Source organism: Dermacentor silvarum, chromosome 11 (genome assembly GCF_013339745.2).
Source record: "Dermacentor silvarum isolate Dsil-2018 chromosome 11, BIME_Dsil_1.4, whole genome shotgun sequence".
NCBI classification, from domain to species: Eukaryota; Metazoa; Arthropoda; class Arachnida; order Ixodida; family Ixodidae; genus Dermacentor; species Dermacentor silvarum.
The window spans coordinates 81,128,357-81,142,096 of record NC_051164.1 but is presented as its reverse complement, the minus strand read 5'-3'; the positions used below and the strand labels follow the sequence as shown (position 1 = coordinate 81,142,096).

Here is a 13,740-nt window from a genome sequence, read left to right as displayed (position 1 = left end):
CGCTGAAGTCTGCTGGTATTTTTTTTTTTTTCGTATGTGCTTCCATGCGCGATACCATTAACGTCTAGTCATCAGGATTTTCCAACCTTCCTAGAGCACGCAGTGTACGGATACAAAATATCTACTCGGTATACAAAGCCCCAAAAAGCGCTGCTATACATTTCTTTACATGTGACATATATGCACGCTTGCGAATAACTTAACGATGAACACTTCTTTAAAAGAGTTGAATGTTGGGCTAGTTGGTATTTTTGACATGAGAACCATCTTGAAATAGCGCGCAACGGGACGGCACAACAGAAAGGAATACGAACACAGGCGCAAGTTCTCGTCACTTCGTGACGAACACTTCGTTACGTTTGGGTAGGCGCGCACCGTGAAGTTCTGCTATTCTCATCATTAAGCCCCATTTCCCCCTTCTCCCAGTGCAGGTTAGCCAACCGGGCGTGGCCATGGTTAACCTCATAGCCTTACCTTTTTTATCTCTCTCTCTCGCGGCCATGACGCGGTAAAAAAAGACCCAGTTTCGCCCGAAAGGCGAAGCATCGATTGTGATAGCAAATTAGTAGACAGCTATACGAAGTAAGGATAGTAGTTTTATCGGCCGTATTAACTTCGAAACATTCGATTACTAACTGAATTAACAAGCACGGTGTCAGGGCGCACAGGCAAACATGGACACATCAGACTCGATGACCGCGGACACTCGCTGTCAAAACGCTGGTGTGAGCAAGCGCGACTGCAGCAGCCGAGCTCAGTGACCTTCGTGCTGTCCTGTCGCTTCAGCGCAAACTGAGCGGCGAAAACACAGCGCGCTCAAAGGTAGGAGCCGTCTGCAGATCGCTTTCAAGATACGGAGCGCGCAAGGTACGCAGTTGCTGGCGGAAAAGAGCCGCCACCCCCCTCCCTTCCGCGCTGCTTCTCCGCTTTCCTCCCGTTCGCGCGCGATATTGAGCCGCGATTGTCAGTTCGCCTTGCGCCCGATCGCGAAATACGCAGTGGGTGCCGGAGAACAAAGCCGCTCCCCCCCTCCCATCCCCCCACGACCTTTCGCACGACAGGAGACGGCGCGTTTGCTCTCCGCTTTCCTCCCGGGCGCGCGCCAGATTGAGACGCGATGGCTTGGACTTTATACGGAACAATCACGGCGACGGCAAGAATGCGCCTGGAGTGTCCATTATCGCAATAAAATATTGCACCTCACCGGTACTGCGCCTCGTCGGCCGCGTTGCGTTCGCGGCCGATCCGTTTAAGGGCGCTGCCCCAACGGTGAGGTGAGCCCGCGCAATCTCTCGCATTTTCAAGCCTTCTCGTAATTGGTTTCTCCGCCGTATACGTGCGGAGGCTGGAGGAAACACTCCCGCGTGTAGTATATGCTCTACGTCGGCCCTTCCTTGGATGCAACGCCTCGAGTTCAATTTGCTTATGTTTGCGCAGGAAAGCGTATAGTCCGAGTGAATATTTTTCATATTTGTCGTCGCCGTATAGTCGCCGTCGCTTGACCGGATACACATGGGCGCGCACGCACGCACACGCACGCGCTCGCCACTGTTGGGTCACTGCGACAGTGTACCGTATAGATTTCCTTGTAATAGCCTCACCACAGGGACACACGTTTCTGGCGGAGGAAGCGGCGGAATCGGCCTTTTGCGGCGTAGAGTTTCCTACGAAGATTACTGAGTGATTGAGTGAGTGAGTGAGTGAGTGTGTGAGTGTGTGAGTGAGTGAGTGAGTGGGTGAGTGAGTGTGTGTGTGTGTGTGTGTGTGTGTGTGTGTGTGTGTGTGTGTGTGTGTGTGTGTGTGTGTGTGTGTGTGTGTGTGTGTGTGTGTGTGTGTGTGTGTGTGTGTGTGTGTGTGTGTGTGTGTGTTTACGTGTTTGTGTTAGTATGTGTGATATAGCATTAAAAGTGAAAGGCATGGTTAACCAGAGCGGGGTCCGGCTTGCTACACTGGACAGTCGGAAGGTAAAAGAAGATTTAAGAACGAAGGAGGCGAAAGACGCGAGCACAGAAACGTAAACCGCGCAGAAAATTTAGCGGCGTTTTGAAAGCTGCTTTGTGCGAACTATAAGACGAGTGTCTACGGTATGCATATCCATGCGGCTCCGCCAATCTGGGGTGCGACGCTCGCGTAGCGTATGGAGCGGCCCGTAATTGGCGGGCGTTTTCCTCCCGTTCGCATTTCGGCTTCCGCCAATACTTTATCACCGTCTATGCGCAAGGGCGCGTCGGAGAAGTGCTATACCTGTGGTCGTCGCGCTTGAGACGGGAATAAAATAAATCAGTCTTGGCTTATTCGCTGAATTCGCAAATGATTTGCTTGGGGGACATTTACTGCACTTTTTTTTCTTTTCCTTTCGTTTCCTCGTTCACCCTTCGCTTGAGCCGAATATTGCTACGCTAATAAAATCTGAGTCCGTCGTCTTCATCGCTCGCGTCGAATAGGCTTTACCAGGAAGCCAATGAGTGCTAATTGCAGTTGTGGTGTCGAGAGCTCGGTGCAGATTCTTGTTTCGCTTTTTTCATGTGACAGGACGCTTGGAGTAGGAAAGCACCCAGATACTCGAGTGCTGTGTCTTGAGAGGCTATACATTGTCCTTCGTAACAGTATAATCTTGGAATGCTATTCCTCATTTCACACATATCAGGCAACGCTACACTGTAAAATAATTTACACCCTTATTCACTTTAAAGGGTGTAAGCTATTTTACAGCGAAGGAAGGCTAGAGAAACTACTCTGACTGCTCCGATCAGCGAAACTAAGCGTTATTGTATACTTGGTCATTAGCTTGGAGGGAGACCACCTATAGCGGGCCACCTGTGAGAAACTTGGGATAACGTCTTCTCGTCTTCAGTCGACGAATTGTCGAGGTGCGCGCCACGATCGACACATTTATGCGCTATCCTCAGCAGGAGGTATGGGAGAGAGAGAGAGAGAGAGAGAGAGAAAAGGGAGGAAGGAAAGGCAGGGAGGTTAACCAGCAGGAGGTATGTCCTCGTACTTAATAACGAGCCGAGTTTACTATTTATCTGTTAAGTTGTGGTGCACGTAATTAATGCCCTAATGACGTGATGACGGACGCCGTATCAGGCAGTGCATACGGCCAACGTTCTATTTGGCCTGCAGCTGGGCAGCGCTAGTGACAGCTGATCTATCATCTTGGTCGCCTCTTGTAGTTGGCGACGCTTTCTATTAGTTATCTTTTTTCTGTTTATGTAAATGTGGCTACTGGTTAATAAACATTTACTCGCTGGAAGCTAAGTTCTCGCGTTCTTGGTTTCTTTTGTGTATATAGTTGCTGCTGCTGCTGGCTCTCCTTATTAAAGCTTCCAGCCGCGTGAAGGTCATCTGCTACTGTAAGTTAAGCAATTAATACTACTTTAAACAGTTAAGATTAACTGAAGCAAGTATAAGCCAAACTGGTATTCGCTCTGGTATTGCTCACGTTTCGCGGGCAATCCATGCTCATTATTAGTCATAGATTTAGCCAGGCTAAAATTGTTTGCGGCAGGTCACGCTAGAACAGAGTTATCAACGCATATGGAACAATCGCGAGATGTTTCTTTAAAAATTGCAGACAATAGATGCGCAGAGCAGCCGTCTCTGTTCATTAGTCTACTCAAGTTTCTCCAAACAACTTCTTAATAGGTCGCTAAGCAACACTGAATCACCTATGACCGGTAATGTATGCTTTTAAAAAACCTATTTTCAATAATTCGGCGGAAAAGGTTAACTAGTCCTGGAGAAAGCGAAGGCTGAGCTTCCATCTTTCTGAATTACGAAACTACAGCGCCGCTTCGTCTGCGTGGCGTCATAGATTTCAAAGCGTGTTCTCTTATCGGGCCTTTATGACACTATAAAAGTTATCGAACTTTGCTTTAGGTTCACTCTTTGGTACTTTTACAATGCACTGGAGTTCTTGCAGTTAACAAAATAATTAACTGACCCGAATTACGTTGTCAGAATCTGTGACGTCCCGGCGAGTAAGTGAGGGGTAGTTGGGAGTGACGTCACCGCTCGTTTTTTTTTTTTTCACACTTGGGTCTTTTCCCAGCTTACCAAGAACCTTCTCAGGGTAAGATTGTTCGTTTTGCTGCTGCTGCTGAGTAATAGTAATTTACAAATAGAGCTTAACTTCGTAATCCTCTTTCATTAACCTTTGATACAAAAAAACGTAGACGCAACACACAAGCGCCTGTTAGTTCAAGAAAAAAATAAGGACAAAGATGAGAACAAGCCAGCGAGAACGAGCTTAAGACGAGTGCGAAACGACCTTCTCTGCGGCCTACCCGGCGTCCTGCTCTATAGGACTACTCATCACGTGGACACACCGTTACCGATTTGGCGCCGTAGTCGCAATCAGCACGGCTGGACGAAACAACGCTGACGTCACCCAATTAGAGAAAAGTCGGGGTTAATTAAAAAGCAAGCTTCATCTCCCCCTGACTTCCCCCTCCTAAAAAGAAAAAGTAATATAGAAAACAGAAAGCGATGAAGGTGAATGAGGGGGGTTCGTGTCCTACCCTTTCCTTCCTCGGCCTTTCCCTTTCCTCTAGGAGCACCGGGCCATTTCTCGGTTGGAGGAGAGAACGTGAATTATAGTAATGAAAGGCACACGCCACGTTTTCAGCTGAACTAAAAAAAAATATCAGCCACGAAGCGAGTTTCTCTCTGAATAAACAGGCGCCAAACAAACAACAAGGGTTGTAGCCCTAGCAGAGGTTTTCTTCTTTCTTTCTTTTCTTTTTTTCGAAGCTTGTCGGTGGGAGCAACAGAATGAAATGAACCACGCACAGGTTTGGCAGGGAAGCAGTTCAACGCGAAATTTCGCGCGCGTTTGTGAGTGGGGAAGCTAATAAAGGCTATAACGCCGAGCACGGAACGAAACCGAAACAAAGCGGCAGTAATGACGCATAACCCGTCCACCACTCTTTCATCTCAACTCCGTACCTCTCACCCCCTTCCCCCCGCTTCCCCACTTTATTGCCTACATTTGCCTTCCGAGTATTTCTCTACTCGCAGCTTGACTACCGCGAAAGAGTAATTAAAGGCGACGTCATCAAAAGGGGCCACACAGGAGCAGAAGTTAGTGGTGTAAAGAAGAGTAAAAACGGAGTAAATTGTGAAAAAAGAAGAAAGGTAGACGACGTTAGAGGTGAAAGAAGAGGAGGAAACGCCGCAAAGGGCAGAAAGAGAAGAAAGAAAAAAGGTCATTAAACTAATTGCGGTGGAGAATTGCAACGATCGTGCGATACGGATTTGTCGGTTTTCTTTTTTTTTTTTTTTTTTTGCTTCTGCCTGCGTGGATGGCTTCCCTGCAATGTCGGGGAGGTTGCGCGCGCCACGCCGCTCTAGAACAACCTTCAGCGTCCTGCAACCTTAATGTTTTTCTCTTTTTTTTTTCAGTTCGTCGCTGTAGTTATTACCCCCCGACCTCATCATTCGCTCCCTTTCTCGCCCTATTCTTTCTCTCCTATTTGTTTATTATTTCACTTTGTCTACTTTCCAGTTACCCGTGTGCGCAGTATTCCGCATTAGACTGTTTATCTATTCCACGTTTCTTTTGCCCTCCCCCTCCTTTCCAACGGCCAGAAACATTCACTCGTCAGTTTTAGAGCGGGTTTGTTTTTCCGGTTCGCCACCGGGGGGCGCTGTTGTTGTTTGTGACGTAGAGGTGGGGGTGCAATTCCTGCTGGCTGCGTTAACTCGTCGCTTCCTTCCGCCGTGCCGGCGGTGCCCTCCCCCACCTTCCCCTACCCCGAAACAAACTTTGCGTTGCTAAAGCGCTGCTCGAGATACGAAAACAAGCAGAAAATCATAATTAAGCAGAGAACGGAAACAAAAAAGTCTCGGACGTGGAAAAGAAGCAAGAAGTTTGAAGGGAACCGCAAACCCCCTTTGGCTTCTTTGCTTTGTCTGAGAGACTCGCGGTCTAAAACGCATCCATAACGCGCTGCGCGCCGTAGGCGGCATCGCTTTTTTTTTTTTTTTTCTGTTTGTGCTACCACCTCCCGAGTTCGAAACCGCCTGGCTGGGTCCGTGAGGACAAAATGAAGAAGAAGTAGTGGGAAAAAAAGAATAATTAGAAGAAAGGAGGCCATTTGAGATAGCGCCGCAACGAATGCGAGATGTTTCGCTTGTTCTCGTGTTTCTAGAACCGGAGGGGGGGGGGGGGGGGGGGGGGGAGTTGCACTCGCTTCTGCGCTTGCTTGCCTAACTGTAATGGTTCTTCTCTCGGAGCCAGAGAAAACTAAAAATGCGCGCCGCTGCTTTTTAACTTCGGCGCGCATCCCCCCCGACACCCTCCGCGCTCCCCAATTTTCGGCGTGCCTCGGTTCTCTTACGCCTTTCTTTCCTTTCCAACTCGGGTCATTTGTGGGCGCGTATCTGTTGATTTTTTCTTCTCTCGCTCGAGCAGGGCTGCTGTGTTTGACGTGTTGATAGACTAGAAAGCAACCTATTCGCGGCGCTCCCTACCGTCTCGCCTTCTTTCTTTCTTTCTTTCTTTCTTTCTTTCTTTCTTTCTTTCTTTTTCTTTCTTTCTTTCTTTCTTTCTCTCCGTACTGCGCCGGTTCTTACTTTTTACCTCTTCATTTCGGCGTGCCACATTACAGCGTGCCTACGCCCGCACGCACTACGCCCTATGCACAACACTATAAATAATATAAATTGCCCGAAAGGGGGTGAAGAGGGGGTGGGGTTAGAAAACAAAAATGCTGTTTGAGGGGGTGGGCCGGGTATAACCGCCTATAGGTATATATGCTTCTGGAGAGCGCACGCCACGTTTCGCATACAAACACGTTCGCGTTGCTGACTCTCTCTCTCTCTCTCTCTGTCTGCTACTCTCTCCACAAAAGTGTGTATAGATTTCTATTATTTTTTTCCGGCAGTTCTGGCAGCGACGCGCTCAAATCTTTTCTATACGAGTTGAGCACACTCGTTTTTGCGAACGTTATGGCCCTTCTTCTCTGTAAACGCGAGGTATAATGAACGAACGCTCGAAAAAAGAGCGAGATACCAAAACGGAATAAGAGAAGAGGCGAGAGAGAGACGCGTGCAACGTGTTTCGGCGACGGAGTCGCCACGCTTGTTTCTCGGCCGTGGCGATTCTGTCTATCTCTATAACGGACTGGCTATACTACGCCGTGTGAGCGCTCTATGACGGTATATTCCCTACGCGATGCCCCGTCTCCTACTTGTTCTTTCTTTTTTTTTTTTCATTTTCATATTTTTTTTTTTTTTTTTTTACTTGGAGATATCACACCGGAAAGAGCTAGAGAGATAGTGCAGTCGGCGCAGGTTGTGCGTGAAAAAAGACAAAAAAAGGAGAAAGAAAAAAAGAACCCGGGTCGTGCGGGAGGAAACATTGAAACGTAATTTTCATCTCCGACAGAAGGGGAGGCTATAGTTTCTTTTTCGTCTGTGGTCGCTTCCCTCCCCCAACCACCACAACTCACCCACCTGAAAACACCGTGCCGCTTCTATACGTATATCGCTCGTCTGTTTGCTCGTTTCGGGGACGCAGTTAAAACTCTCGCTTTCGTCTTTCTGTTTTGTACGTATCTCGCGTATATATATATATATATATATATATATATATATATATATATTGTTACCTCGCGCACGATGCAGAAAGTGTTGCAGTGGCCGGCAGCAAACGAGTGGCGTCGACGGCTGCGCGGGAACAAGTTGTGTGTGGACCTCGTTAAAATGATGGTTTTTGTGCGTAGTCCTGGCCGCAAGTACCCCCCCCCCCCCTTCTCGTCTTTTCCCTTACTCACCTACGCAACCCTATAGCACTCTATATGGTTGTTATTGCGTAGTGGTATACATGGCTGCTTGTTTGAAATGTTGTCCACTCCCCTTTCACCCCTATTTCCATCCCTGAAGCCTTTTTTCTCTCTCTTCTTTCTTATGCACGGACGACGCTGATCTACGGGCCAATTCCCTTTTGTTTTAACTGTGCACCCCATATCCCGCGCTCTCCATTTTTTTTTTCTACTTTCTAGTCGACCGGGCGTTATGGCCTCGTCGGTGAGCGAGATTGTTCTTTTTATCTATCCGCTTTGTTTTTTCTTCTCGTTCCGTCTTTCTCTCGTCTCGCACGTGCACTTGGCTTTCCGGACGCGTTCTCTCTTTATGATTCGTTGATGCCCCCGACAGTTTGGCGTCTGAATTGTGTCCGCGCACGCCGGGCCTCAGATATATCTACATACTCCCAACGACGGCGTGCTTCTGCCGGTGATTATAATACCGCGTCACCGTACAGTGCACCGTGCTACTTTATATTTTCAAGCCTCTCCAACCTCGCACGTCCCAATTGCGGCGGCATATCGTTCACTTCGCCTAATTTCTTTTGCTCTTTCTCCTGTTTTTCTTCCGCTGTCGCGGCCGTTATCGTATTTCTTCTCTTATCTCGAAACAGCAAGAACTACTCGCATTTTAGGCTCCGGTCTCTTTTCACCTCTCTTAGCTTTCTATATGCAGTTTCAGTGTTTGTATATTAACCGACGTCCCTTCGAATTTGTGCTTCCGTATCGTTCGCCGCGTTATTCCTATGGCAACTTGAGCGCGGAAACGCTGTGGCATTGCAAACGTCGACGGCGCCGCAACTGTGGCGGGGCAGGTATATTGCAATGGCGTTTCCGTGCGGGGGAAAGCACGATCGAGAGCGGTGTGAGGCCGAGCGCAACGCTTAACGGCGCGGTATTTCATTTCCGCGCGCTTGTTGTCGTCGACGATAAGGTTAAGTCGAGAGGCGTGCGTTATACGCCCATGTATATATATAGGCGTGGCGTGCCGACGAACGTTATAACTCGTCTAATCTAACGCAACGCGGGTGGCGAGAGATGTTGACGCGCGCGCGCCTGTGTGTGTTTATGGCGGGCGCTCTGCCCCACAGACGAACGGGTCTGCAGGGCACAAAGTTGATGCCCGGGGTGGCTAATTGTGTTTCATTCGATATTTAGCAAAGTTGCGGTGATTATAGCGGTTTCTATTGCTTTGCATTTGTTGTTCGGAGCGCGAATAACGGCAGTATTGGAAAGGAACTGGTCAGATGGGCGTGTTGCTCGACGAAGTATAACCCCTGCAGGTTTGAATGTTCTATCAGTTGGACTGCGGCTAACTTTCCGACGCGCCGCGCGCGGATTACTTTTGGCACGCGTGAAATTGCAACCTATACCGCCTTTAGCGCGCGTAGGCTTTGCTACATAGCTTAAATAATGAAGTCTTGTAGATTTCTCGTTTCAATTTCGCTCCACGTGGCTGTTTGGAACAGTTCGCGTGGCACCTGGCGGACTCATGACTTTATATAGGAGTGGCGCACCCTCGTATATCTGCGCACACTCTCACTTTCTTCAGTTCATAGATCGTCACTCATTCCCTGCGCAGAGGAACACGCTATCAAGCACGTCGGATCTGGCCGTTGCTCTCAGTCCTTCCGCAAATAAATCCTCTCTCCTTGTGTCGTCCGTATCTCAATTTGTATCCAACACTATACAGACGCGAAGGGCTTTTCGAGAACTTGTTTCAGTTTTGGGGCACCTTTTTTTTTCTGCTCGTATGCTATCCCTGATCCTTTACTTTGCTTTTCCCGTCTAAACGGGATTTTCTCACGTGACGTCATGTAGTGCGACGCGCAGGCCTGGAAGACGAAGCCATCCAGGAGGTGTTGGTTAGATCACCTCGCGCCGCCAGATCACCTCACGCCGCTAGATCACCTCGCGTCCTCAAACCATCTGTAGATGGAAGCACCTTGTCTTCCAAGTGAAATGAAACTCTTCGTCACGAAACGCGAGGACTGATTATTTCCGTCCTGTACGTTTTGTGCATTGAAATCGTCCTCTTCCTGTACATGCAATCTTCACTTCCTTCATGCCACCCCCCCCCCCCCCTTCCCTCCGCTCCCGGAACGTTATTTTTTCATTTCCTTTGACGCGACCAAGGCTCGCTCGCAGAGTCGTTTTGCTGTGCTGGAGTGATACTACGCCAACAAGCTCCTTCTCGCGTGCAGCTCGCCAGGCCCATCTCAGTCGCTTCCTATACTCGTGAGAGGCGTTTATTCGCGGGCGTATAGCATATAATGCAACGTGGCAGCTCTTCAACCATACTGCTTCTGCTGCTGCTGCTACTACAGCTAACTCCTGCTGCTCCTAATCTATTTGCTTATATATTTTTTTTTCTTTTTGATTCATTCGAGGGCCAGCACTCCGACGTCGTAGCTGCCTGCCCGCGTGGGCGATGTTTAATACATGATCGCATAAATCGCCGGCCGGCTCGAGACGCGCAAAAGAGTTGGTGGTAAGGGGAGTGGGAGGCCGTAAATTATAACGAGGAGAGAGAGAGAGAGAGACCCGCAAACGCCGTTTCTCAGAAAGCGGACGGCCAGCACGCAGCAGTAGCAGCAGCAGCAGTAGTAGTAGTATGATGGCTATAACACCGGCCAGGCGCTTGCCGTGCTTGTGCTTCGAACCCCGTGTGTGCTTCTCCTACTGACCTCCTCCTTCGTTAACCTTCCCCCCCCCCCCTCCCCCTCTCCTGTTTTATTTTGCTGCGTTAGCTTGTGCCCGTGGACGTAACCAGCATAACTGCCCTCTCCCCTGCCCACCCCTCCTTTCCGTAGCACACACGCGGTCTTCTCCTCCTCGTGCTGCCCGGACCCTGGCCTGCCCATCTGTTCAATCTCTGTGTACGGTATACGGTCGAGGGTTATCTTTCTTTGCCGCTCGTTGCTTCTTCATCTTTTTCTTCGTCAACTTCGTGTCTCGTTGCTTTATTCGCCGCTAACGCAAACCGGCAGCGGCAGAGGCGGCCGCGCGAGCTCTCGATCACGGCAGTCGGCCGCGTGAGCGAAAATTAAGACGTACGCGCAATCTCTGCGCTCTCGAACCTCCGGTTCTCTCCGAACGTGATCTCGACCGCTGTGGCACGCGGCCCGTTTCTCTGAAAACCCAGTACGAGAAATATGATGAACGAGCCACTCAAGGAGAGATAAAGTGAAAGAAAGAAAGAAAGAAAGAAAGAAAGAAAGAAAGAAAGAAAGAAAGAAAGAAAGAAAGAAAGAAAGAAAAAGAAAGAAAGAAAGAAAAAGGGGTCTGTACGGCGAAGGTGTTGGGAGCGCTTTATACGAAGAGAGAGAGAGAGAGACGACGCAAAGGAGGATAACTGCCGCTTCAAGGTCGCAAAGATGACCTGCAAAGTTTGTATTGGGGCCGGAGAAGTTTGAAATGATGACGGTAAGGCTTTTTTTTTTTTCTTTCTTAGGCGGAGGTTGTGATAGTGTGGGCCCACGCATGCGATTCCAAGCTGTCCGCTGTCCCTAACGGAGCTCCGCCCGTTTGCGTAATTACGATAGCTAATAAACGTAAACTAAAGTACGCAGGCGCGCAGGTGATCCTGTATGTGCGCTATATTTAGCGCCAGCAAACAATTACGCCGACACTACGCAGTCGAGGCCTCAAACAACAACCACCTCAAAGGCTGTGCACAGACACGGTAACGCTTTCCATCTTTTCCGCTTACTATATACTACACTAATAACGTCGAACATGTGAGAACAACGCCAGATGCATCGTTGCTGAAGAACGCGCGTGGCAGCCCTCAAAAAGCCGTAACAAGTAAACAGCGATATCGACGCGAAGGAGGTTATAAGTTGCGCCGATCGCGGCGTTCCACGAGGAAAATTGAGCGTGGACCGCTCGCATGCACCAGCAGCTTCTCAGCGGCAGCATCGGCATCAGTATCAACGGCAAAAGTAGGCATGAAGCGGCAGCAGCAGCAGCAGCAGCAGCAGCAGAAACGGCGGCCACATGGCCCCGAAGATGGGCCAAAAGACTTAATTTATAGCGGCTCGCCGTAAATTACACCCTCGCGAATAGTGGAAGAGGAGGGGGGGGGGGGGGGAGGCGGAGAAGAAGGGGGTCATCCGATACTAGGTGTGAGTACCGTCCAGACACTATAGTACTTAGCCAACTCTAACACCTGCTGCTGCTGTTTCTAGGCGCGCGTAGTGATCTATCGGTGCCTCACCGCAGCTGATGCCTCCGCGCTCCAAACGTGGCCAGCTTTCTTTTTTTTTAATCTCCCTTATTACTGTTAACTTGCTATGTTTGCTTTGCTCGGAGGCTTTTTTTGTTAGTTGGCCATCGTTCTGGAAATGGCTGTACTCTATTACCCCGCGCGAAGCCGTTCGGAGACCAATTTTTCAGCGCGCATTTTCATCCTGCGCCTAGTGATACATATATATACGCGTATGTATCGCATCGGGTGATAGCGGGTATATAATTCATTTTCGCCTTATGTTTACTGCATTTCGATTTTATTCAGCTACAAGCTTCACGGGAACTATCTCGTGTCCGTTGAGCCCGGTGTTTCGAAGTGAGTAACCTAATCCGACGTCGTTTCGTCGGTATAATTTCTCAACTTACGCGCTGCTTAAGTCGTTCTTGCCTTCTCATTATTTGCCCCGCAGCCATGTGTTGGAAATGAATTTCCAGCTTTTATTACATATTACTTCTAGCACGTTCGAGCGTCCACATGTGCGTTCGACGCCCAGTATTTTGCTATACCATCCTGTACCCCTTCGTCTCGTATACGTACATTTTGCTCTGCGGACAGCTCTTATTGATTGCTATACAGCGTGTATCGTTTCGTGTATCATATACGCATCATGATATACGCCGATTCGTTTCCTTACGGATGGAATTTATGAGCGTGCGTTCGGTGTATATAGGCTGTTCATGATTGAGGGCTCGTCCAGCCTTATTTGTTCTTGTTCGTCACTTGCTTTCTAGGCCTATAGCTCGGGTTCATTGATGCCTGATATGTTTGCTGTCCTCTAAACGCATTAAGCCAAATCTACTGGTGCTGCGCATTTTTTCCCGTTTTGTTATCGTCTTTACTAGTTCGGCCTAACTGAGAGAGCAGAAAAAAGAAAAAAATAGCTCAGAAGACATGGAAACATGACAGGCACCTTGTCAATGGCTTTAACCTGCGAACTTTGCATGCTGGCTGTTTCAGCATTATACTCTTCGATAACACCCTGCAGGACCCAGCGACTTCAACTGTCTTGAGACGCATGCACGGATGTTCGACACAGTAGACAAAATACGGGACGACGCTGGGATCATGCGCTGTGGGGAAGCAGAATATGCGTGTGAGAGCCGTAACGTGGAAACTGTCAAAACTAACATCTGCAGCACATAACATTTGACAAGCGCTCTAAAAGTGGACGTTTAAATTCAGTTGTAACTGAAGACTTGTAACTACCCTTAAAAGGAGGGGGGGGGGGGGGGCAGCGCTCTTTATTCAAGAGCGTTCTGATAGCTCGCCTGTCAAGGAACAGCTTCCACTGCGCGCAAATTTTTCCTCGCGCCAGAGCACAAAGCCTTTCTCGTATAGTTTGTTGCTGCAAATAACAGAGCCTCGGCGAAGAGTCGTTGATGTTTCATGTAGCGTTTCGGCACTTCAAGTTTGGTTACTGCGATGCGCTGCCCCCTAGCTTGTGCGTACGCAATGACCAAAGCCAGTGGCCAAAGCTATAGCCAGGTAACCAAACCGTAGACAAAGCTACAGGCCCTTACCAAGACAGGTATTCAGCATTCGTGAAAGTAATGGCACCGGTTGCCGGTAAATCTCGCTTTCGTTCACGGCGTAGTTATCACATACACAGGCGTTCTTTCAGTCGTGCCCGATAACCAGAGCCAATAAGTAGCTAACAAGACAGAAACCCCAGTCGAA

At 49.0% G+C, this 13,740-nt stretch overlaps 1 protein-coding gene across 4 annotated transcripts in view; it reads left to right on the top strand.

Annotated features, from left to right (window-relative positions):
- LOC119432422 (uncharacterized) overlaps positions 1-13,740 on the top strand; it is a 382,068-nt gene that overhangs the window by 20,970 nt on the left and 347,358 nt on the right. For 2 of the 4 annotated variants that reach the window (XM_049658939.1, XM_049658941.1), the window contains exon 2: positions 3,296-3,356. The exons of the other annotated variants lie outside the window; for them this stretch is intronic. The gene's annotated coding sequence lies outside the window, so the exon portion shown is untranslated. The remainder of the gene's footprint in view (positions 1-3,295; positions 3,357-13,740) is intronic. 4 annotated transcript variants of the gene reach the window in all.